The 23,944-nt window shown below is 33.9% G+C and overlaps 1 protein-coding gene across 6 annotated transcripts in view; it reads left to right on the top strand.

Annotated features, from left to right (window-relative positions):
- Positions 1-23,944, top strand: part of LOC141392826 (short neuropeptide F-like) — a 497,601-nt gene that overhangs the window by 2,552 nt on the left and 471,105 nt on the right. For 4 of the 6 annotated variants that reach the window (XM_073965799.1, XM_073965795.1, XM_073965794.1 and 1 more), the window contains exon 2: positions 677-1,011. The exons of the other annotated variants lie outside the window; for them this stretch is intronic. The gene's annotated coding sequence lies outside the window, so the exon portion shown is untranslated. The remainder of the gene's footprint in view (positions 1-676; positions 1,012-23,944) is intronic. 6 annotated transcript variants of the gene reach the window in all.

Genomic DNA, 23,944 nt, shown 5'->3' with positions numbered 1-23,944 from the left:
AATATCGAGATGATTAAATCTGGTACTGCTAACTACCATGTTTTTTGCAGCTGCAAAGTCTATCAGCCTCATACCATTGTCAGATGTTTCACTGTGGAGGCTGAATTTCCCGACTGTTGGGCCAAAGATATTCTCCTTTCCAATTTTGGCATTAAAATCGCCTAGAATGATTTTAATGTCATGGGCAGGGCAACTGTCATATGTTTCTTCTAAGCGCTCGTAAAATATATCTTTGGTCTGTTCGTCCTTTTCTTCAGTGGGAGCATGTGCGCAAATAAAGCTGATGTTGAAGAATTTAGCTTTTATTCGAATTGCAGCAAGTCTTTCATTCACGGGAGTGAAGCTGGATACCAGATGTTTTAGTCTCCGACTAACTACAAATCCGCAACCAAACTCATGCTTTACGTCATGGCAGCTATAATACAGTGCGTCACCTTTAGGCGTTGCTGTGACGCCTTTCCCAATCCATCGTATTTCCTGTATGGCAGTAATATCGGCCTTGTACTTTTCAAGTACGTCTGCCAATGCGAAGACTGCACCTTCTCTATAAAGAGTGCGAACATTCCAGGTGCAGATTCGCAGATCATGGTCCTTAAAACGTTTGCGGGGATTGTCAACTTTAGAGGGGGTTGTTTTTCTTTTCTTTCGTTTTTTCATAGTATGCTGTTTTTTCTAGGGGAGGGTTACTAACCCGACGCCCAAACCCATGATTTGAACGTTCTTATGGGTGAACGCGCGGCACATGTTAGCTCACTACCTTTAACGGGTGTTAAAGGCAGTTCCCCAGGTGACACCACGGGGAGGTCAGTGTCCACTTGAGATGAAAGAGGGACCAAGATAAATCCTGGGCTTTGCCATGTTAAAACCGGTCAGGACCGTTGCTTGGTATCTTCCATCCCCTACGTCACCCGAAATTTAAGTACATTAAAAGAATTTTGAATAGAAGAAGAAACCAAATTTAACATAGACTTTAACTTTCAAATACTGAAATCTTTCTTTCACAAACTAAAGGTAAGATTTTCGTCATAAAATGTATACAAAAATAAAAATGAAAGGATTTAGTTCAAAAAAAAAAAAAAAAATGTGTTATAAGCGAACAAAAAATAACTTTGTATAAGTTTGTGCCGTTCTGTTTCAACTAAATCATATTTCATCGTATCACATAGCATTTTAAAATAATTCAGTCGTGGTCTTCGTACAAAATCAATAAATTTCTATGTTTAACATAACCAGTTTTTATTTGAATAAAACCGTGTTTTTAATTTAACGACATATTAACGAAATAATTTTTTTTAGATTTTAAAAACCATTGTTTATCCAACGTGAAGTGTTTGTGTAAATTTTGATGTTGATTTATACTGTGTAAATATGTTTGGGGGAAAAAAGTATAAAACAACCACAGCGGTAATGTGAAGTGTTAACATAATAGTAAATACAAATATGTATATAATAAATTTAAACACGTATTTCCTTATTTAGGTTGTGTTTATACAAATAAATCGAATAAGAAATATAAACCAAACCAAACTAATGTTTTTTAAAATATGGCTAAAGCCAAAGAATATCATAAACGTAGGCAAATTCGAACTTTTAAATGTTAAAACTTTAAATGTACTGTAATATGAGGGTTATAATTAAACATGGACTCATAGAACCATTCCTTAGAAAAAAGTTTTCTACCCTCTACTTTAAAAAAATATTGTTACGGAATTAGGGTTTGAACTAAATCCCGTGTAGACGTTGTTCTATTCCCCGATACGATCTGTACCAAATAAAACAGGGTTCGTTTTGGATTACGACTCTACAATGCTTTAATGACCTTATTCACTTCAGTTATTCACACAAGCCTTTATTTCTCTATTAGCACCCAGCAAACTCTCCAGTAAGCACAAAGCTTTACTCTATTCAGGTTACTTCTTTACTCTTTACACTGGCGGTTTATAGCTCGTGTTTAAGATCAAAACTAACTCCCAGCTTCTCCTTCCCCGTATTTATATGTGCCCGCTGGTACATGGACTGTTTAAGTCTCCTTGATCTACAATGTTCCGACGAACTGCTAACCAATTGGCAAATACACACATGTACGCACATACAAACTGACCGGTGAGTGTTTACAACTAAGGGGCTGTTTAGTAAATAAGGGAGAGGAGAAGGGGTTACAATGCAGAAGCATAATCGAATGGCCAAAGTTAATGGAAATAGTACAACAACAATAGCTAAGTAAACAGTGTAAATTAAGACTAAGTGATAATTTCACAATTACAGTAATATTTGTCGTCGTTTAATGAAATGCTTAATGAAAATTTACGTTACAATTCAAATTCATAAATTAATAGAAATTCGTCTAAATCAACTTAAATCAATCAGTTACTTTCGTAACAATATGATGAAAATTTAAAGATACTCTCAATGGACTATTGCTATAAAACCAAATCAGACAAAAACAAGTAAAAAAGTATCAGTCGGCTTTGCCGACAGAGATATACCCTCAGCCTGTGCGAATTGAAATTTTCATCTATTCACAATATAAAATATAATACTGGCTGTACATTTCCAAAGGATCTTCGAACAGCTCCTAATCTGTCCTTAAAAAAAATTTTGAACTTTTGTGGATGAAGACCGATATGGACCATTTCAGAAGTAAAACTACCTTTGGACAAAATGTTAGGTGATCCAAAGTTTGTACGGTTGCTCCGCTCAACAGATATAGCGCGTAGCTTTTCAGTGACATTTTTAAAATTGTGGGGGGAGGTACTTGAAGTTGCGCATCGATAGTGCCCATCTTCGAAATTAAACAAAGCTTGGAAAAATATTACGGAAGCCAAATTTTAAACCGAATCGGCTGATCCGATCGAGAGTTATCGTGCGCTTCATTCAGCCACTTTACATGGTTCCATAGGGGGTTTTATAATTTTAGGGATATTTTCTCAGGGCGAATGAATTTGCGCCGTAAGAAAGATCAGGAGGTACCGGAAGGAGTGGACCGATAAAACTTGTCTTCGAGCCTAAACTAAGTTTGAACAAAATATTACGAAGGCCAAATTTTGGACCGAATCGACAAATCCGTTCGAGAGGTATCTTGCGCTCCAACCATTACACACGGTGTCAAAGGGATTTTTTGCAACTTTCAGGTTATTTTCTCAGGAAGTATGGACTTGTCCCTGATCAAAATTGTACTTACGTATGGGGGCACCAATTTTCCGAACATTTTCGAACTTTTGTGGGGGAGGTACCGGAAGGATTGGACCGATATAACCCATCTTCGAACTTAAACTAAGTTTGGGCAAAATATTACGAAAGCCAAATTTGGGACCAAATCGGCTCATCCGTTCGAGAGTTATCGTGCGCACCAGCCAGCCAGGCACAGAGACAGACTGACGGACATTGCTAAATAGACACCAAATTGTCTGAAACACATTTCGTCCAAACATACTTGGGGTCTAAAATTTCGATAAGGCATGTATATACCATCGTTAGCATAAATGCTGAGGGTATAATTATTTCATTATTTAAATTGATTATTATTCACGGCGTGCCTTAACCAAATTTAAATGAAAAGTGCTTACACCTGGGAAGTTTTTGCAGATTCTGAAACTACAATGCTTATAGATGGGAAACATCAAGAAACAAAAAAATAGCCGGAGGGATTTTCAAATAAATCGGGATTTAAGTTCACATTTTTAGGGGTTCTTTAGGTTTTCACGATTTTGCTTGGAAACCGCGAGTCCTATGTAAATGGACCAAACGAAAATGTTGTAGCTGTGAAAATTCTACACAAGATTGACCTTCCTGATATTTTCGTAGATTTTACCGTTTTTGAGATATAGAAGTTCAAATTGAAACAATGCACTGACTGTATCGCCCCTTTCTAAAACAATTTAATGAAGGGTGCGACTTAACTAACTTTTAATGAAAAACGCTTACGCAGGGGACGTTTTTGTGAATTCTGAAACAGCAATGTTCATAGATGAGAAAAATCCCAAAACTAGAAAAAGTTGCTGTAGGGATTTTTAAATAAATCGCGGTCAAAATTCACATTTTTAGGTGTTTTTTATGTTTTCACGATTTTGCTTGAAAACAGCAAGTTCTATCGGAATGGGACTAAAGAAAATGTTGTAGCTGTGAAAATTCTCTACAAGACTGACCTTCAGGGTTTTTCGTAGGTTTTCCATTTTTGAGATATAGAGGTTCAGTTCAAATTTTTAGGTTTTTATCTTAAGTCTTCAAGATTTTGCTTGAAACCCGCAAGTCATGATAAAATGGGACTAAAGAAAATTTTGTAGCTGTGGAAATCCTCTACAAGATTGGCTGATTTATTTTTTCTTAGGTTGTACCATTTTTAAGATATATACGTTTAAGTTGGGAAATTGCAGTCATAACATTGTTTTATAAGGAGACTTGTCCCAATTTGAATTGTCCCAATTTGAACTATATCTCAAAAACGGTAAAACCTTCGAAAATATCATAAAGGTTAATCTTGAGGATAATTTTCACAGCTAAAATATTTTTTAGGCCGATTTACATAGGACTCGCGGTTTCCAAGCAAAATCGTGAAAACCTAAAGAACCCCTAAAAATGTGAACTTAAATCGCGATTTATTTAAGAATCCCTCCGTCGATTTTTTTGTTTCTTGATACTTCTCATCTATGAGCATTGTAGTTTCAGAATCTGCAAAAACTTCCCAGGTGTAAGCACCTTCCATTTAAAATTAGTTAAGGCGCACCGTGTATTGCAAATGAGCGATATGTCAATGTTTTGGTTTAGATCATATACAACGGAACCACTCTGTTCAATGAATTTGGAGGAAATATTACATATCAAAATTCATTGAACAAGGTGGTTCCGCTGTATATAGTCTAAATCAAAACATTGACATATCGCTCAATTACTCAAGGAGTGGCATAACTCAATAAATGCGTTTCAGCTGTAATTTGATATTTCGCCTTAATGGAATGTAAGAAATCCTTTGTACCAAAACTTATTTATGAACATATTGCGCTTTTACTCAAAGAGTGTCACATCCCAAAAAAATAAGTTTCGAGAAAAAACGCGTTTTGAATTAGCGATTGAAATTTGACTTCCCAATTTAAAAATTTATCACAAAAAATATCTTTTACAGTGCTAAATTCCGGTGCAAGATCAATCATGATTTGAAGTGTTTTAATAAACAACTTATATGTAGATTTAGATCAAACTCCTATTAAATGAGCTGTAACATGTGTAGTTTTACATATATCAAAATTATAATTTATCTTGTGTCAAATTATCATTTTGATATACATATCTAAAACTTAATATGTTACAGCTCATTTACTAGCAGTTTGACCTAAATCTACATATAAGTTGTTTTTTTTTTTAGTTATGAAACACTGGGGATTAGTTTTTCACTGAATTTCTTTTCTATAATTGTGACAGATTAAGGAGGCTAGAACAGTATATGTATCAGCAGGCGAGAATAAAGTCTTGTGTGAATAACGTTAATAAAGTATGGTAGAATAGTAATCTAAAACGAACCTTCGTTTCATTTGGTACGAATAGTATCGGGGAATAAAATAACGTCTACACGGGATTAGGTTAAACCCTAATTTCGTAACAATACATTTAGAAATAGCTTTTTGTGATTTTTACAAAAATCGACCAATTAAAAGATGACCAATACTACGGCGCATTACATTACTTTTGACTAAGGGTAGCACAAAAAATTCAGGAACTGCGAATTTCTCTGTCATGATTTCAAAAAAATTTTATTAGGATTGCGACATTTTTTAGCATGGAAGATAAAGTAGTTATTTTCAAACAAACCAGAATAATAAAGGAATCGACGTGTGTATATGTTAGAAAATAGTATCGTTATCTAAACGCTACATTTATGTAATTTCCATCAAATGAGAGTTCAAGACATGGTTTTCAAGCTTCGCTTTCGTAATTTGTCGAAATATGTACACCAGAAATTAAAATATGGACCAAAAATTAAATTTGGATATTTTTCCCACAAAAGTTATGGCCAATTTCAGCCGATAAATTTTATACGATCATTATCCAAAATTATTGGAATCTTCGTTGGACAAAACTCTTACTTCGTACAAGAATTGAGTCACTATTGAACTATAAGTGAGACTACTAGCTATGACCATAATTAAAACTATCGGACCCCTGTATAAAATGCGCTGTAACTTTGTTATCAGATCACGTACATCAACAGAATTGACATCAATGGAAAGGGCAAGGAAAGCGTCATCCAAATATAACTCACGTGGGCTATATTGGTCGTTTAGGAATAATGTTGTTACATATATAATACAAATGCTGCCATATTCATACAAAAGATTTATTTTATTTAACACGCCACATATTATATGACCACCATGTTAAATTGCTTGCTTCTTCTTGGTCGTAAACCTAAACCTTTCTTAAAATTTCGCGCCAATTAATCTGTTACCTACAGAGCCAGTATATATTTGGTCAAAAACTAATCGTTTCTATTCTGGACAGAACCCAACCTCCACACAAAATTTCGTGACAATTGTCCATAATTGCGGCCTGGACAGACGGATACACATCTCAAAATCGCTTTATGTCGTCGGGATATGAATTTTGGCATTGGAGGTGTGCGACTAATTTTTCGCTGTGTAAATTTTCAGAAAAATCCTATTCTCATAGTGGTGAAGGGTGTTTTGAAAAAAAAAAATGGGTATTACTGCTCAATTTCATTTGTTAAGGGTTGGCTTTCAAGTTTTGTTTTTGTAATTTGTTGAAATATGACCCTTCTATTCAAACATTCATATTTTTTTCCACAAAAATTCTGGTCCATTTAATGATTGGATAATTATCCAAAATTTTTAGCATTTGCCTTGACTAAACTAAACTATTACTGCGACCTCTAACCTGATTATTTTTACACTGCGCATAATTAAAACTGCGGGATCCCTGGATATACTAGCAGTAACTCTGTTATCTGACCACGTACATCAACATAATTGGCTTCAATGGAAAGGTCAAGAGATCCTCTTCCTAATATAATTAACGTTGGTGGACTGTCTCACCCGGGAATATAGACATAGTCATTATATTAAACATTGTTCAAATTTCCACACAAAAGTTTTGGTCCATTAAAGTTTTGGTTTAATTAGGGTTCGTCTTTGTTGTAAACCGAAAATTTCGTGTCGATCAGATTGTCATTGCGACCTAAAAAGGCACTACAAAATCGGATAAAAATGCTATATTCTGGTCGGAGCCTGGAGTTTACTTACAATTTTTAATTGACAGACGGACACACATCTCAAAAACGCTTTATCTTATCGAGATATGCATTTTGTTATACCACATGGTGACCCAAAGAAACCAAATGTATTTTCGTCTTCCATGGACTTCTACAAAACCGAATTTATGCATCAGAACCCCTGCCCTTTAGTAAAGTGGAGTTTTAAACAAATTTTAATTGCTGTTTTCCATTCTTGTTTTGTGTTGGTGTCAAATTTTCACAAAAACAACATTTAGAGTCTCTTGCCAACCATCATGAATCGCTGGGCAAGGAATCCTTTTTTGCTTTGTGTGTTACGTAGTGTTGTTTATTTCGTTAATGAAGTAATCCACATTGTTTTTCCACTTTTCTGCACTACCCTGTAATTTTTGTATTAATTTTGTTTTTATACACACGTTAAAAAATTGCAAGAAAAACGAAGAAAATTTGCAAAAATAGTTCAGTTTTCTTTGTTTTAAGGGAAAGACAAAAACATCTTGTGTTTTTGACTTGACAATTAGGTTGGTCCCTAATTGTAAGGCACCGAGAATAAAATGGTTAAAGGTAGTCAAACCTTGTCTGTTTTAAAGTTTACAAATTTTGTTTATGTTTTAAAATATAAATATAAAAGTGAGAAACATGTATATTTTTATTATTAAGAATAATAAATTAATAATTAACGATAACTAAAAACTCTGGGATTAAGCCTAAGCCTGGAAAAACTGAATAGATGACCCAGAGTAAGTGATGTATAGCTATATTTTTTAACAAATTAATTAAAGTTTATTTTTCTCTTCTTTTAATCAACTTTAAAGCAACATTATTCTACGTTTGGCTTGATCATGTGCCCCACAACCTTAAAATTTCATTGATTCCATTGAATAAAGACTTTAATATCCTATTTTAATTGCCAGCATTTGTCTTATCTCCTTCTGTCTCTTTTACGCTTTCTGTATTTGCATTTTATCTTGGGACTAAATTTTATTACCGGATTTGATGTCATTATTGTTTTGTTGTTCTCTCGAATTTAAGCCTTTCACCACTGCACTGGTGGTTCAATTTAAAGAATATAACCTCAAACCTTATTGTGAATCAATGCCATTAAGATTTATTGCCGTAAATTAATTCTGTTGTTAGTCAAGAAGGAAAAATACAAATTGAAGTTGTTTTTATTGATTAGGCAACATTTTATTGCATTTTCAGGAAATAAATTTAAATTAGCAATTTTTTTAAAATATTTTGCCATGTGCTTATTGCAAAATATCAAATTTGGATATTGCATTCCATTTCGTATTAATTCCCATTTTTGTCGATTTGCCAACCATAAACAACTTGGTAAGAGCCTTCGAAGGGGCAATGCGTCTAGTAGACTAGAAACAACTATGAAAGTTAAAAAGTACAATTTGCTTATGTATGGAGCCGAAGCTAGTTTGATTTGTTGGTTTTATGGAAATAAGTTGTATTTTTTGGACAGATTGAAAGTTTCTTTATACTAATCAGTAGACAAAGTTAGAAAAACCAACAGTTCAATTAAACAAACAAGGTAATTCTAAATCCAAACAAATATGTATGGCTTCAGAACAAGTAGCCTATTTACTATCAGTAGCCCTGCCTTAGAGTGCTCAGTATAAAATTTAGAAATAACAAACTTTATAAGGAAACATAGTTGCTATGTTTTCTCAATTCCCTTTTTCTTGTTTCTCTTGTCATCCATCTACTTCTTGATTGTTTTCTCAATAGGCAACCTTATGGCCACTTTAACAATATAAACCAAATTAGTTGACAATGTGGTTGTTTATGTAGTTATTGTGGGTGTGTTTTTGTGACAAAATTATCCACTCTATGTTTTGTGGTAGTTAAAACCCAAACAGTTTTTTGGTTCCAAGACAAGAAGTCGACACTAAAGCTGGGTACACATTGTCAGTTTTGAATGACAGCTTTGTTGTTGCTTGCTAGTGTGGCCGTTCATTTGTGTCATTCATCATGCAACCACAAACTATTTTGTGGTTGCTAGACGGTTGGACAGTTATCGATAATTGCAAAAAATCGTCATTCAAAACTGACAATGTGTACTGTACTTAAGAGACACATGTTCATAATGTGTAGTTTTGTAAAATTGTTTTGTTGATGTTTTTTTGCACACTCTGTTGAAAAACTGTTCCTTTGTTTACAAGGATTTTTTCCATAGTCCTCCTGCTGCTGCAAATTGTTTTATGAGTATAATATGCTGAAATGTAACGAAAGAACTTGTTAAGTGTTTTAAAGAGGACAAAAATGTTACCAAAAGCAGGGGATATGTAGTTTTAATTTATGTATATGTGTGTGTTAAGCATTTTAGAACAAAATTTTAGAAAGCAACATTCAATTCCACATCAACAAACAATGAGGACTTCTTAAAGTAAATTCTTTATACGCTTGTTGTTTTAGTTAAGTGGCTCTTAACGGAGCATTCGTCCTAAAAACAGAGTATCTTGTAGAATGTGATTTTGAACTGCCGAAATCTGATTTTGTTTTGTAATGAACCAGTTAAGTGGAGTTGCTCAACGAGACAATCTAAGCTAGTTATCACGTGTCAACACATCTCCAAAAATGAAAGATCACAAATACAAAATTGACGGATCAATCTTCTGATAAAAAAGACAAATACAAATGGTAAAAGGAAAACATACCTCAGTATTTGTGTTGACCATTGAATAATAGGGTTGCCAAGTTAGACTGTAGGGAATAATAGGGATCGGAAATGATTAACGTATTAATGGTAATTAACAAGTGTGGCCTTCGTTCTATCCACTAAAAATAACTTCTAATATGCCTTATGATCGGACTTAGCCAATCGTGAAACGCATGTGATGTGGGGACTTCGGTACACTCCTAATTTTTCCATATACCTTAGTATAATAATAATAGCTCTACTCGAAAGAAAAATATTTAAAAATACCATTCAAAATGACCTTCGCCTTGATAAGGCAAAAATAAAAAAAGGTTATTATTATATTTTTATTTTCTCATATGTAAACATTGTTGTTTCAAAATCCGTAATAACTTTCACGGTGCACTAGAGGGAATTTGGAAAGGTTTTTAGGCAAAAAGTCGATTTTTGCACTTTTAATAACGCGAGTTTTCTAATTTGATTCGAAGAAAGAACATGCCAAATTCTATGGATGTGCAATTTGTTTTCAAAAATATTCAAAACTCGCGGAATAATTCGAAGTTAAAATCAAAATTTCGAAGACAAAATAAACAAGTAACAAGTAAAAAAGCATTAAGTTCGGCCGGGCCGAACTTTTCATACCCTCCACCATAAAATATTCATTCCTGTCCCCAACTTTAAGTGAGTATGATAAAATGTCAGATAATGTACATAAAATGCTTCATTCGGGAGGTCCTTTTTTATGGTGCCTATATCTAACTGTTGACAATTTTTGGTGGGCTAGAAATTGGGAGGTACTGTTATATAGGGGTTATAATAAAACATGGGCCTATGTTGACAGTTTTTGATGGGAGCCTTTAATGTCAAATAGCTCCTAATTCGGTTTAAAAATTTAGCTAGAATCCTCAAAATATCGAAAATCGGTACATAACGTGGGAACTTCAAATGTCATTAACAGCTAGTTCCGAGGTATCTGGGCTATACGAAAATATGAACTGAAATGAACAAATTGCAGAAAGTTCGTCCAAAAAATAAAGCTAAGGTACGGCAAATCGGGAGGTTTGTTTTGGGGCTATACCAAAACATGGACCTAAGTTTGTTAAACATTTTAAGTAAAATCCTCAAAGTACCGAAAATCGGGAAGTATCGTTATATTGGGGCTATGTTGAAAATTGTTGATGCAGATGTGTGGTGACCACTACAACCTTCAAATGTCAAATTACAGTTAGTTCGGTTAAAAATTGTAGCTAAAATTGCCAAATTACTGAAAATTTGGGAGGTACCGTTACATGGGAGCTATATCCGAACATGGACCTATGTTGACAATTTTTGATGGAGGGGTGTTGTGACCACTAAGAACTTCAAGTGTCAAATTACTGCTAGTTCGGTTTAATATTGTAGCTAAAATCATCAAATTACTGAAAATCGGGAGGTACCGTTATATGGGGGCTTTATCAATACATCGACCTTTCTTGACAATTTTTGGTGGAGAGGTGTGGTGACCACTAGGAATTTCAAATGTCAAATGTTCAAATTACAGATAATTCGGTTAAAACTTGTAGGCAAAATTCTCAAAATACCGAAAATCGGGAGGTACCGTTATATGGTGCTATACCAAAACATGGGCCTATGTTCATAATTTTTTCGAATATAAGTTTTTTGGTCAGTAAGAACCCTAAATACCAAATTATAGCTAATTCGGTCTAGAAATGTGACTTAAAACGTCAAAATACCTGAAATCAGACGGTAACGTTATATGGGGGCTATTCCAAAACATTGATCTACGTCCACTAGTTTTGTTATGTAAGTTTAAGAACCCTGAATGTCAATTTATAGCTAAATCGGTCTGAAAATGTAGCTAAAAACATGAAAATACCGTAAATCGGGGGTACCGTTATATGGGGGCTATACCAAAACGTGGACGTATGTCCACAACTTTTGTTATATAAGTTTATTGACACTTAAGAACCCTAAATGTCAAATTAAAGCTAAATCGGTCTGAAAATGTAGCTAAAAACGGCAAAATATCGTAAATCGGGGGGTATCGTTATATGGGGGCTATACCAAAACGTGGACCTATGTCCACAACTTTTGTTACATAAGTTTATTGAGACTTAAGAACCCTAAATGTCAAATTATAGCTACATCGATCAGAAAATGTAGCTAAAAACGTCAAAATACCGTAAATCGGGGGGTACCGTTATATGGGGGCTATACCAAAACGTGGACCTATGTCCACAACTGTTGTTATATAAGCTTATTGACACTTAAGAACCCTAAATGCCAAATAATAGCTAAATCGGTCTGAAAATGTAGCTAAAAACGGCAAAATACCGTAAATCGGGGGGTACGTTATATGGGGGCTATACCAAAACGTGAACCTATGTCCACAACTTTTGTTATATAAGTTTATTGACCCTTAAGAACCCTAAATGTCAAATTATAGCTACATCGATCTAAAAATGTAGCTAAACACGTCAAAATACCGTAAATCGGGGGTACCGTTATATGGGGGCTATACCAAAACGTGGAGCTATGTCCACAGCTTTTGTTATATAAGTTTATTGACACTCAATAACCCTAAATGTCAAATTATAGCAACATCGATCTAAAACTGTAGCTAAAAACGTCAAAATGCCGTAAAACGGGGGAAACCTTTATATGGGGGCTCTACCAAAACGTGGACCTATGTCCACAACTTTTGTTATATAGGTTTACTGACACTTAAGAACCCTAAATGTTAAATTATAGCTAAATCGGTCTGAAAATGTAGCTAAAAACGTCAAAATAACGTAAATCGGGGGGGTACCGTTATATGGGGGCTATACCAAAACGTGGACCGATATAGCCCATCATCGAACTTGCAAACAAAAGACGCATTTTCCCAAAATGTCAGCGTTCTATCTCCATTTTTGTGGATGCTAGAGTGATTACCACAGACGGACGGACGGACGGACGGACGGACGGACGGACGGACGGACTTGCACAGATCGACTCAGAATTTTACCCTGATCAAGAATATATATACTTTATAGGGTCGCAAATGAGTATTTCAATGCGTTACAAACGGAAAAACAAACTTAATATACCCTCCATGCTATGGTGGAGGGTATAAAAATGTATTGAATCTAGATTAGTGAACTCTATCTATATCGACTTATCTAGTTCAAACGCTCTTCTCAATGAATCGTTCAATTGAACTAGTTCGTTCATGAACTATACAACTCTACTGAGAATACCTGTAAAAATACGTTGCTGTTAACATTTAGTATGGTACTATTAAAATCCTCGTAATATTTTTTGTTATGATTTTGTTTAAAATTTAAATGTAATAGCCAAAATAGGCAGTGCTATCTCACCTATTTATCGTTATAACATTTCCCTTTTTATTATTTATTTGCCACGGCAAAAATATCAAGATTAATCCAACCAAAACAAACTTCATCTTCTTAATCGTTATCATTTTGTACACGCTACCTGTGTTTTACATATTTAAAATATGATAGACTCACGCACTTCATTAAATATCTACTTCAAAGCGTGTATAAATAAACATAACACTGTACGACAAAAAAATGACAAGGAAAATCGAGTAGATTATGAAATTAGAGCTAAAAATATGAGACACGTGTATCGGCGTTTTTAAAGTTTACGTCGGAAAGTAACCAATATAGGCGGGGCAAGTTCCGCCCATTTTTAAATTTTTAGAAATATTCGAGTTTAGATATCATGGAATCCTTGCATTTCAGGTATATAGTGTCTTTGGCAACTTTACTTAGGAGGGTGTGGGAAATATTTTTGTTAATAATTTTAACCCTCATGCGGTTCATCAAAGGGGTCTTTTTTGTCCTTTTTTCGAAAATCTTTCAAAAACTCATTAAAAATGTGATCGTATCAAATCCGAATATTCTACAAAATTGTTCGCCATAAAATTTTACTATAGGTCTCAGAATACACCAAATCTGTAACTCTTGTCTAAACGCCAGGAATCTCTAAAAATGAAAAACACGTTTTAGGGTTAAAGTCGGACTTTATCTGAGTTTATTCAAAATTGTCCCACAAAATATAATTTTAGAGAGAAGATGTCAGAGACAAAAATATTCTTCGTCAAATTTCACCGTAGGTCACCAAAGAAATGAAATGTCTATTTACATTCTTTAGTATGAACATTACAGTATCAATTTTGCTGAAAAAACATGAAAATATTTCCCAATTTTTTTGATGAAAATTCTTTCCTTCTTTTTTCTAGTTGATACATGGAAGTAATATAAACCTTGGTTATAGGTTAAAAGTGTCAAAGGATGAAAAATTCTAGACAAAATTTCACTATGAGTTTCAAAATAAACCATAAATCTATGTACAATTTTTCCTTAAAAACATTTGATTACAAATTTATATATATTAGGATGAAATTATATGTTTTAATTTTGGACTGTTAATTTTACATAATTCCATACTGGATCAAAATCTAGAAAAATCCTTCACTTTTTGGCAGTGTTCGAAAATAAACACTATGATATCGTACCGTACCGTTCTGTACCGTACCAAGATGGATAGGTACACTACGTACCTGTCCATCTTGGTACGGAGTGTACCGCTCCGGAACACAAACACTAAAAAATATTTTATTGATACTGTACCGGAACAAAACGATAATCGTAGTGTACCGCATGCCGGAGCACTAAAAATCGTAGTGCTCCGACTGCGGAGGACTAAAAATCGTAGTGTTCCGACTGCGGAGCACTAAAAATTTTAGTGTTCCGACTGCCGGAGCACTAAAAATCGTAGTGCTCCGACTGCGGAGGACTAAAAATTTTAGTGTTCCGACTGCCGGATCACTAAAAATCATAGTGCACCACGTGTTGGAACACTAAGAAATAATAAAGGTATTATGTTTTCTTAGGAAAATTAAATATTTGGTTAAATTTGATCAAATACAATTAAGATAAATTGTTACATCCATGTAGGATTAAATTAATTAAACACATTGCGAAATTTGGTCAAATTATGAAAAACCAATATTTAGTTTTTGTGGAATGAAGCACAAAGATCGTCGTGCCGGAGCACTAAAAATCGTTTTGTACCACGTTTTGAAACTATAAGGTAATGAACCATACATTAATTTATTATGATTTCTGAGGAAATTAAATATATATTTTTTTAATAAATAAAAATTAAAAGAAAATGTGAAAAACATCTGATTTGGGGTTTGGACAATGGAGCACTAAATCGTAGTATTCGACTGTGGAGCACTAAAAATCAATAAGGTAAAAACCTAAAACAATAAGGTAATAGCTTCGTTCCAGAACTAAAAAGTTTTTACACATTTAACACATTTTTCCCCAAAATGTGTTCCCGTACACCAAAAAAATTGCAAAACGTTCACTTCTCTTTGAACAAATATGGCGCTGAGTAGCTTTCTCTTTAAAAACTTTTTACACGACAAATTTGGGCGAGCAAAAATGTGCAAAATGTTTGACGGCTTCTGATTGGCTGACATGTCGACTTTGACATTTGTTCCAGATTTGTTGACATTTCTGCCATTTTTCCGTTCCCGTACATTTTGGAAAAATGTTTATGTTGGGCTCATTTTCGACAGTTTGCTCTTTTGACACTTTTATCATTAAATAAAAAGTACTGGAACGAAGCTAATGTACCACACATGAGTTTATTATAATTCGTGAGGAAAATTTAATATTTTTGTTTTTTTAATAAATACAAATTAAGAAATAAAAATTAACAGGAAATGTGAAAAACATCTGACTGGTTTTTGGACAATGGAGCAGTAACAATTTTACTGTTCGACGTTTAGGTAATCATCTGTTTATTATGATTTATGAGGAAAATAAATATTTGATGGCTTTTGGGTCAAGTTAAAATTAATAAATACAAATTAAGATGAGCATGTTATATCCATGCACTTAAAATTAGTTACAAAATTTGAGAACGTTACTAGAAAATATAACAAGATGTATTCGGTACAAATTTTTATAAAATACTATTTATTACATTTTTTGTTACATATAATCTAAAATATTACACGTTACTGAATATTATATTATATATTACACGTAAGTATATACGTATCAGAATAACAATACTTAGTGTCATAAAGATGTACATATTCGTATAAAATTTGTCTTCTTGATCTTCATGAATTACTTAATTTTTTTTAATGTGAACAAAAGAAATAAGGAGCGGAAAATATTGATAACAACACAATGTTTGCGGAAATTGTACCTGTAACTTTTTGTATCAAAACCAAAATTCCTCAGTGAATGCAGTTGAAGAAAGTATGTGGATTTTCCCAAGTAGACTTGTACGTTTGAAGATACTTATTATTTTGGGGAAATTGTACCTGTTGATATTTGTACAACAAACAATATCACTCAATGAGAATGTGCTGATTTTCCGCAAGTAGGATTGTACATTTAAAGTCAAAATTATGATTTCGGGATAAATACAACCACACACTTATCATTTTGGGAAAATTGTACCTGTTGCCATTTGTACAAGAAACAATATTCATCAATTAATGATGATGATTTTTTTCTAATATTCTACTAAAGCTCTCAACGTTTGTAACTAATTTAAAACACGTGCATTTTATTTATTATTTTTTATTTTTAATTTTTACTCGTCCCACAACCCATAAAATATTTAATTTTCCTCAGAAATTATAATTAAGAGCGTTTCGATTTTTAGAGACCCGGCAGTCGGAACACTACGATTTTTAGTGATCCGGCAGTCGGAAGACTACGATTTTTAGTGCTCCACAGGCGAACACTACGATTTTTATTGTTCCATTGTTTCGATTTTTAGAGATCCGGCAGTCGGAACACTACAATTTTTAGTGATCCGGCAGTCGGAACACTACGATTTTTAGTGATCCGGCAGTCGGAACACTACGATTTTTAGTACTCCGCAGCCGAACACTACGATTTTTATTGTTCCATTGTTTAGATTTTTAGAGATCCGGCAGTCGGAACACTACGATTTTTAGTGATCCGGCAGTCGGAAGACTACGATTTTTAGTGCTCCACAGTCGTAGTGTTGATTTTTATTGTTCCATTGTTTCGATTTTTAGAGATCCGGCAGTCGGAACACTACAATTTTTAGTGATCCGGCAGTCGGAACACTACGATTTTTAGTGATCCGGCAGTCGGAACACTACGATTTTTAGTACTCCGCAGCCGAACACTACGATTTTTATTGTTCCATTGTTTCGATTTTTAGAGATCCGGCAGTCGGAACACTACAATTTTTAGTGATCCGGCAGTCGGAACACTACGATTTTTATTATTCCATTGTTTCGATTTTTAGAGATCCGGCAGTCGGAACACTACAATTTTTAGTGATCCGGCAGTCGGAACACTACGATTTTTAGTGATCCGGCAGTCGGAACACTACGATTTTTAGTACTCCGCAGGCGAACACTACGATTTTTATTGTTCCATTGTTTCGATTTTTAGAGATCCGGCAGTCGGAACACTACAATTTTTAGTGATCCGGCAGTCGGAACACTACAATTTTTAGTGATCCATTGTCCAAAAATCAAATCAGGCGTTTTTCACGTGTTCTATTAAAATTAATTTTTTAATTTTTGTTTATAAAAAAAGTATAAAATATTTAATTTTCGTCACAAATCAACAACCGAATCAATGTTTTCCATATTTTCTACTTAAGTTCCCAACGTTATTCATTAATATGTATACACACATGGATCTAAGAGGTGTATCTGAGTTTTTATGTCCTAATTTGTGTGTGGTACATTATCATTACGTTATTTTTTAGTGTTCCGACATGTGGTACACAACGATTTTTTAGTGCTCCGACTGCGGAACACTACGATTTTTAGTGTTCCGACTGTGGAGCACTACGATTTTTAGTGTTCCGACTGCGGAGCACTACGATTTTTAGTGTTCCGACTGCGGTACCCAACGTTTTTAGTGTACCAAAATGTGGTACACTACGTTTATCGTTGTGCTCCGGAACAGTATCACTAAAATATTTTTTAGTGTTTGTGTTCCGGAACACTAACGCTAAAATATTTTAGTGATACTGTTCTCGGAGCGGTACACTATGTTAGTGTACTGTTTATTTTCGAACTCTGCTTTTTGGGAATATTGAGAAAGAAAGAAATGTTCCAAATGTAATTCCATTATGAGTCTCTGAATAAAAGAAATCTGTAACCATAATATATACCATTCTTAGCAGCACTTGTTTTTGATATGTAGGTTTTAGGACCATATTTTCCAATTTTCATACAGATTGTCGTTGTGATTGAAAAATATAAATATCTTATTGATGGTTTTTCGTTATAAATTCATACAGAAGATGTTGTGCGTTCAATTTAAACAGCTTTAAAAACATTTGTGGTGAATATATATTTGAAAAATATAAAAAACCCAGATCGGACCTGCCAAAATTGCGTATTTTTAATACTTTCAACTTAAAGTCCGTAGTTAGGATAAGCCATTGGTTACTTATATTGCATGCGAAAATACATTAGAGGTCTACGACTATGGTCCAGTGAAAATATAGGTGTCTATGGGCTCTCACATGCACAATTTGGTGTGGTCCAAAAAACTACAATGATGGGACTCACTCCTACTTTGGTGGCATTTACGGAATAAACCTTAGAAATGGACCTATAACCAAGTTTTATATTACTTAAATGTATCAACTAAAAAAAGAAAGAAAGAATTTTCATCAAAAAATTTGGGAAATATTTTCATGTTTTTTCAGCAAAATTGATACTGTTATTTTCATGCTATTAAATGTAAATAGACATTTCATTTCTTTGGTGACCTATGGTGAAATTTTGACGGAGAAAATTTTTGTCTCTGACATCATCTCTCTAAAATTATATTTTGTGGGACCATTTTTGAATAAACTCAGATGAAGTCCGACTTTAACCCTAAAACGTGTTTTTCATTTTTAGAGATTCCTGGCGTTTAGACAAGAGTTACAGATTTGGTGTATTCTCAGACCTATAGTAAAATTTTATGGCGAACAATTTTGTAGAATATTCGGATTTGATACGATCACATTTTTAATGAGTTTTTGAAAGATTTTCGAAAAAAGGACAATAAAGACCCCTTTGATGAACCGCATGAGGGTTAAAATTTTTAACAAAAATATTTCCAAACCCTCCTAAGTAAAGTTGCCAAAGACACTATATACCTGAAATGCAAGGATTCTAAGATATCTTAACTCGAATATTTGGAAAATTTAAAAATGGGCGGAACTAGCCCCGCCTATTTTGGTTACTTTCCGACGTAAACTTTAAAAACGCCGACATACGTGTCTCATATTTTTAGCTCTACTTTCTTAATGTACTCGGTTTTTCCCATAATTTTGAAAAAAATTAAATTTTGTTGCACAGTGTAATCAGTCATTAATGAACAGGAGCTGTAGTTGGTGAACGTAAGCAGATTAATATTAATGTAAAAAACCGGTGGTTTATTTCGTTGTTAATAAAAATTCGTACAAAATAATAAATACATATTTCCCGGCAGTTTGGCGTAATTCTCAGAAATCGAAAAACATATTTTTATGAAAATAGTATTTTAATTTTAATGAAAGTAGTGCTTCGAAAGTATAGAAATTAGAAAAAAATTTAAAGCAATTTGTGATAAATGAAACAACGAAAATTAGGTATAGTACATATTAGCCGACATGAATGACAGCATTCGTTAATAACTGAATAATATTTATTTCTAATCTTAAAATAATTCTTGACATATTGTTATTTAAACATGTTTGTTTGATCAGAATCTGTAATTTTATGCATACTTGTTCCAAAAATACATTGAATGCGTTCAGTACTGACACTATATACAATACCATTAACAATGATTGTAAGATAAGTTGTATTATTACATAAATAGATTGCCAATGAAGACAACTTCAAAAGATACCACAGTCTTGCTCCCAAAAAATATAACGTAGTTTTATACACTACACCACAATGTGGAAAGGGTATTATAAGTTTGTTTTTCGAAAAATTCATGTAACACCGCGAAATATTCGTCGTAGACCCCCCCCCCCCCATGTGGTATACCAAAATTCATATCTCGACGATATAAAGCGATTTTGAGATGTGTGTCCGTCCGTCTATTAAAAATTGTACGCATTCTACAGGCCGCAATTATGGACCAATCTTCACGAAATTTTGTTTGGAGGTCGGTCTGTGATCGTTAAATATTTAGCGTGTGAAATGGACCAAAAACTAAATTTTTATCCAATTTTGTAGCGGCTCTGTAGTTCGAAATGGTAATCTGATCAGCGCGAAATGTTAAGTAAAGTGTAGGTTTACGACAAAGAATAAGCCTGTAATTGTAGATAATTGTCAGATAATATTTAGTGGGCTAAATTAACCAAAACTTTTGTGTGAAAATTGTTATTGTTATATCTTTTTTGCTGGAACACATGTTCCTCCCACGTTAGCTATACAGCACAGTCTCGATAATCCGGACACCACATGTTTCGGCGATGTCCGGATTATCGAATTGTCCGGATTACCGAGTAGTCACAAAAACACAATTTATTAAGTTAAAATCGTTAATATGGGACGTTTACTAGATAATAACCTGACATCTAAGGTAAACGAATTCATATTGAGCAAATATCACGAGTTCCGATCATTTTCTGCAGCTTTCCTGGCTACCAAGTTTTCTTCTTTATTTTACTCCTCCAGCGTAATTTAGGTGCCATTTCCAGTGTATTTTTGTAGTCTAAAACATCTATGCAATTGGTGTATATATATATTCTAGTTTTTTTTCTGAGGATATAAACTTCGTAGCCCATGTACACATATTAATTTTGAGAGTCCATGGGACATGAATACGACTTGAGATACAACTTCAGAATTCAAATGTACTCATATTATTATGTTGGGGGGGGGGGGGGTCACAGGGGGCCCGGGCCCCCCCCGAAATGGTTTGGTCGAACAAAATTTGTTAAGCTACTGTAACTAGTTATTATATTTTTCTCATAAAAATGTTTGTATGTTTGTAGATTTCAAATTAAAACTTATACTTTTCATAAGTTTCTGAACAGAAAATATACATCATTTACAAGTTTTGTTTTTGAGAGAAACTCCCAATGCAATCAGATTTACTTCTTCATGTCATATCATTCCACTATCAAATTCGAATTCCATAATGAATATACTCCAAGTTTATGTCATATTCGAACTATATAGAGCTCTCGAGGCTTAAAACTCATTGTGTAACAACAAAAAAAACGAGTTCAGTATTGTGGGAATGGAAGTATATGAAAAAATGTCTATTGGATAAAATATATGAAGGTCCGGTGCTTCGTGGACTACATCTTGAAAGCCAATTAGAAATTTGTTTTACTGACATCGCCAAAATGTTGTTATTCTATTTTAGACAAATTTGCTGCTAAACAGTATGAGCAAATAATGAAGACAAATTAATTTTTGTGTGTCATTTGATTTTTTCATTTTTATCACCGAAGTATAATTGTAGCCTCAGACTTTAAGGTTACGAGATTATATACACTAGGATACTATACAAATAGGTCTCATCAAATAATAATTTTAGATTCCACATACATATGTATGGACGATATTCGTTTCAGACAAGATGGAAGTACATACCACCGTCCGTCCGTCTGTATCTCTGTTTGTCTGGCAGGTTGGAACTCATGATAACTCTCGAACGGATCAACCGATTTGGTCCAAGTTATGGATCTCGTAATGTTTTGTCCAAATTAAATTTAAGTCCTTTCGGTACCTCCGCCATAAAAGTTCAAAAATTTTCACTAAAATGGTCGAAGGGACTAACCGATTCGGTCTAAAATCGAACCTAATTTGGACTATCTCGGTCCACTCGCAAAATTACTTCCAAAAGTACATCAACTTCCAAGAGAATATGTTTGGACAACATCTTCAGGTCCCTCATACAAGTCTAACATAACTGCAGTTTGAAGACTGCTCGAGGATCCTTTGGACATTTTGTAGTCTTGTTTACAGCGAAATCCTATTTTTCGTGGACAAGTTCATGCTTCCTGGCAAAGCTCTAAATACTACGGTGACCAACTAAAATAGCTTATGGGCGCGGTAACTATCGAGAGGAGTGTCTCTCAAAATAAGATCCATTTCTAAAATTAACTAGCTTATTATTAGCGAATAATTAAGTGGGGTTCAGAAAGGATCGATTGTTATTTGTCAAAACTCATCAAATTGTTTGTCATCGAGTCCAAAAACTTCTAATCGTAAAATTAAGAAAAAATATAACGCTTATTTTTTAACATTATATTAAAAGTAAAAATAATCCTGGAATCAGACTATCTCTTCCGGTAAATAACACTATGCGACATTTTTAAGGTAATCTTGTGCACACAATTTGAAGTGAGGATTTTTTGAAAGTATAGACCCAAAGTACAAAAGCCCTAGTTGCGTTTTGTTTTGTCAGATGCAGCTTGGATTTTATGGCTATATCTCTGAAACCAATGCAAATCTTCTTCTGACCTCTGAAGCAAATTTGTAGATAAGGGTCAGAATAAAATATTTGGACAAATAATGAACTGGAAAAACTACATCTATTCCCTCAAATTTTATAATATATCTAAAAATTCCATAATTTGTATAGATTTCGCACCATATCTCCAAAACTGTTAAATTTTTCTAAATGTTTTCATTTGGAAACATATCAACAACAACGGCAGCCGATATTCTTAAAAGTTAGGCTAAGATCATCGAAATAGTAAAAATCTTGCTATTGCAAAGACAACGGTAATTCTTTGTGGTTGTGGAATTCTGCGATAAACTATAATGTGCGCCTGTATGATTAAAACATCAATACACTGAAAACGGGGCGTACATTTTACATGGCGACTTTACCGAACGTGGTCCGATATTCAATTTCAATTCTAAATATCCTACTCTGTAAATATTTAAAATTGTATCCTAAATATTATGAATTCTTTCTATTGAATTTATATACTTTATATAAAATTCGAAAAATTTTTTTGGCTTATTTTAAGCCATAAGCCATTATGTAGAATAGAATATGTGCCAAAATTTCGAGTCCATCGGACAAAAATTTACCGAGGTATTAGCTTTCGAAGGGAAACATTTATTGTGTTTTGTATGTAGCATAAAAACTAAAAACGTCTTTTCCTCGAAGTGGCCTTTTGAAAGCGGTACCCACTGTAACTCGAAAACGTATGCTTCGGTCTTTATATGTTTTTGTGGGACTATTATACACATAAATCATGTGCTTAACCGAGAGAGTCTTTAAAAAACTGCTGACGGAGTCCGAAAAATGTCAATTTTTTACAGTGTTTCTTTTTTTCGAAATTATGATTTCAAATGTGCAAAATTTTTAAAAATTGATTTTAATTAATTCCGTTTCGACAATGGACAAGATTATTAGTAGTAGTAGTTCGTAATATAATAATTGTTCCACAAACATCCCAGAAGGGACAAGGGAGACTTCTCTCATATTAATGAGTGCACCCCGATTCATATTTAGCTCAATGTTATGGAACCTACTGTTTATCGCCGAGTCCGAACGGCGTGTCTGAAGACACCACTTGTAGAGAAGTTTTACATGGCTGAAATACTCAGGTTGGTTGGCCGGGGAATCGAACCCACAACCTTCTGCGTGCAAGGCGGGTGGGCATACCATTGCACCATGGTGGCACCCATTTAGGTTCGTAATGATCCCACAAAAATATATGCTGATCGATTTATTCTTTTTTAAACTACAGTGGGTACCGCAAACTGCTTTAGTAAAAACAGTGCTGTATATATTAAAAAAAAAACATAAATAAATTAGAAGGTAAATCAAGGTTTAATAGATTTCTTATAAAAAATGCATGATAATGGCTTTTCTGATGCTTATAAGTGGACATAACCCCTTAAAATAGCTTTACGTAACGCTACACAACATTTGAATTTTTCATTATTTTTGGTCAAGTTGGGCCCCCCCCGAAATGAAATCCTGCGTACGTCCCTGATGAGCGGTATAACTCTTACCAGCATTACAGAGGAAATGATGTCACAATCAGCCAACCTG

Source organism: Musca autumnalis, unplaced genomic scaffold (genome assembly GCF_047663935.1).
Source record: "Musca autumnalis isolate F117 unplaced genomic scaffold, ASM4766393v1 scaffold_2, whole genome shotgun sequence".
NCBI classification, from domain to species: Eukaryota; Metazoa; Arthropoda; class Insecta; order Diptera; family Muscidae; genus Musca; species Musca autumnalis.
This window is presented reverse-complemented; position numbering and strand designations above follow the sequence as displayed.